Source organism: Lupinus angustifolius, chromosome LG13, assembly GCF_001865875.1.
Source record: "Lupinus angustifolius cultivar Tanjil chromosome LG13, LupAngTanjil_v1.0, whole genome shotgun sequence".
In the NCBI taxonomy this organism is placed as follows: domain Eukaryota; kingdom Viridiplantae; phylum Streptophyta; class Magnoliopsida; order Fabales; family Fabaceae; genus Lupinus; species Lupinus angustifolius.
The window spans coordinates 4,337,509-4,341,414 of record NC_032021.1 but is presented as its reverse complement, the minus strand read 5'-3'; positions in this window follow the sequence as shown (position 1 = coordinate 4,341,414).

The window sequence follows — 3,906 nt, the reverse complement described above, 5'->3', positions numbered from 1 at the left end:
AAACATCATTATTTCAGGAATGGATAATGATGTATGAATTGTTTTTACATTATTTTTAACGCTAGTTAATCAGTCAATTAGCCAATGAATTGGTAATTGGGTGATTATCTAAGGATTTTATACTCAAAGAAGTGATGTAAATGAATTGTCAAAAATGTGCATCAGAATCAGTAACTTCGCAAGTTGCTTGGAAGTGAATCTATGGATGTCAAAAGGGAAAAATGATGAATTTTGATCCGAACTCTTTTAAATTCACAGTTAACCTTTTATTTTCATTTAACATTGTTACAAAACTATTATCAAATTATCAAACAAATTCGTGTAAATAGTTGCTTAACTAATTCTTGTAGGAATTAGTGTAATTCCACTCTGCTTCCTGAGGATGATATCTCGGTACTTTACCTGATTTTACTACTTGGAAGATACGGTGCACTTGCCGTTCCATAAAATATCTAACATTAGTCAAACACAACATAACGAAGGCATGCCTCCATTGATTTCTCACAAAGTCCAACCAACAATCCCTCCTACCTCCATTTAGGTGAAAGTCCAAGCAAGATTCTGGTTTCACCATTTAGGTGGAGTAGATCCATGAGGAGGGTCCTTCAATCAAAGAATATATTCAAATTCTTCAATGATTCCATCAACATGCCACTACAAACAAATCCTAGTTTTGCTTCTAAGAGTTGGTGCAGCACAATCTTCAATAGATATAAGGCAGGAACAAAGTTTGATCATGGTGCATTTAAATTGTCAAAACAAATTAAGATAGAGTAGTGAGTAAGTGATTTAATATAGTTTAAAAAATGGGGAGTATTATATATTCAAACAAAACAGTTAATATATACACTATTAATATAAGATTTTTTATATTATTAATGTACTATTTATCATTAATATATTAATTATTATTAGTTTTAAAAGTAAAAATAATATAACCTTATAAAAAAATGTTAAATTGGTCGTATATAAATATTGAATATATTTAACCTTGCAATATTTCGGAATCATTATATTTATATCTTTTTTTGTATACTCATTAAAACCTGCCAAGACAATAATTTTTTATTTCCTTTTTTACTTCGACAATGTATAACGAAACTGTAGTTATTTTATCGGTATCTATTTGTGAGGAAAAGGTATAGTTATAAAAATTGTATCGTACCGGCTGGTTTAACTGGAAAACTGTGAACCGGGTACATAACTAGTACGGTATAGGTGTTGAACTGACCAAGTATCAAAATTGGTCAAAACTGGTGAATCGGCCGATATTTACTAAACCGGCTGGTATTTTACTAAACCGGCCGGTATTTTCCTAAGCCGGCCGGTTTATACGCATATTTTTTTTTAAAAAAAACTTAAAAACTTAAAAATCCATTACAAAGTGACCCACCTTTTCAACCATTCAAGGCACATACTTCCAAGACATACTTAGATTACACATTTTGGTTCCTAACGTGACATTTGTGTAATCTTGGAGTACTGTCTGAAGATAGGATTTGGTATAAAAGTATAATATTCATACGAGACAACTTTGACTCTTTGGAGTTAAATGTTAAAACTGCAAATTTATTTGTTTTGTAAAGTGAGTTGTAAACTTATGTCATTTATTTATATTTTGCGGTTGTTAAGTGATACTTTGGATTGATATATGTTTTTTAATTTAGACTTTGAATTTGTTAAAGACTTAAAGTTGTTTATTTATGTGAATTTTGAGTAGATTATAAATATGGATTATAAATTAGTAGGTATGTCTGGTTTAACCGGCATGCAGTTTAATTACTGAATCATTAGTTGAACCACTGTACCAATACCCTGACCGATTTGATAACCAGTACGGTTTTAACAACACTAGTAAAATGTATAAATAGGAAATTGTATAGCTTAAAAATATACACATCTTAGTAAAAATATTTTTACTAAAAGTATTATCCCAAAACCATGAAAGTTCCAAATGATTGTTTCCGCCTCTCGGTACCACATATACTCTCCCTCACAAGGGTTTTGATGCAATGTCAGATTTACCCTTTTCGTTATGTAATCTGTTATCTAACCATGGTTTAATTTTCTCTATGATTGTGTCTTGCTTTCCATGTTAGTCTTGCTTATGTTGTCTTAGTGCTCCTGTCAATTTTCATGATGCAACTTGACTAATCTAACAAGAGTATGAGTTGAGAACATTGGGCCACTTTATGCACATAAATTATAATACATTATTGTTTAATTTGGTATATTGTGTGCATCACTATAATATGATATACAACTATATTTCATAGCGATACATTTTAGATTCATTGACCTATATAATCTTTTCCTTACATACTTTATTCATATTCCTTGTATTCGCATTCAAAATTTCAAATGTAAACTAGAACGGCTAAAACAATCAATTTTGTAGACTTCCGGACCCACCATTCATCTGTAAATGTGGAATTCTTTTATCACAATAAATTACCTTGAAGATATGTTCTTACATTATAATATGGAAATTAAGGGTATATCCATAATGAAGTTCTTGATACACACTCATTTCCCTAATGAGCAACGATTCTTTCCAACCGAGAGGTAATACATGTTTTTCTCTTCGTCTTTAATGACAAATGGATAATTTTATTGTAATTAAAAGAATAAATGTGATATTGCAAATTACATTCCCCTATGCTTATTGATTCACTTGTATCTCCATTAATGGATATGATCTAAACTCTTCCCTAGTATTTCTCAACACATAAACATATAAATAAATGTAATTTTTTAATATAGCTAAAAGCCTAAAATAAAATAAAAAATTATTTTTTACTTTTATTATTTAACCTTTCACTAACTATTCCTGTGCTCGTTAATACCTGAACTCATTGATATTTTAATTTACTTAGGAGTTAGTAGGACTCAACCCTACACACTCATCTCATTTCAATTGATCATGATAAGATTTGAATATGATCTAAACTCTTCCCTAACGTTTCTCACTCATCTCATTTGAATTGATCATGATAAGATCTGAATATGATCTAAACTTTTCCCTTATTGATTCACTTGTATTTAATGAATTATATGATCTAAACTCTTCCCTAATGTTTCTTAACACATAAACATATAAATAAATGTAATTGTTTAACATAGCTAAAAGCCTAAAATAAAAAATTATTTTTATTTCTTACTTTTATTATTTAACCTTTCACTAACTATTCTCGTTAATACCTCAACTTATTAATATTTTAATTTAGTTAGGAGTAGGTAGGACTCGACCCTACTCACTCATCTCATTTGAATTGATCATGATAACATCTGAATATGGTCTAGTTTTATTTGATCTAGGATCAGGTTCAAAAATTATATCCTCATAATATCTAGGGCCAAATAAGGAACAAATAGTATTCGGTCCAACTGGTCTATGATCACTCATTAATCATGTTTGTTCATACTATCCAATTATGTATAGAGAAATGATATATCTTTGGTCCAAAATAGATAGTGCATTTTGTGGTAACAACCTATCTATTAATATAATTTCATACTTTTAATCGTGTTTTTCAATTGTTTGTGTAGTTATTTAAGACATTTTTGTACAAATGATTTATTACCACAATATGTATATCATTTTATATATCATTGATTCTCTAATTTTTTATCATATATACATATATGTAAAAGATTAGTAAAATATCAACATATATATCATTTCATATGTCAAACTACATATGCATAATAATAACTAATATTGAGAATACTTTATGTAAAAATGTGTGTGTTATATCTAATCAGGTCTAGGGCCATATTCGGGTTAAAAGGGTAGCTCTGTCAATTTTTAAGGCGAGTTAGCTTTCAAGTCTAGGATCGGGTATTCTTATATTGTTCAAGACTATAGGATAATGTTTAGTGGATCAGATTTATCTTACTCCTACA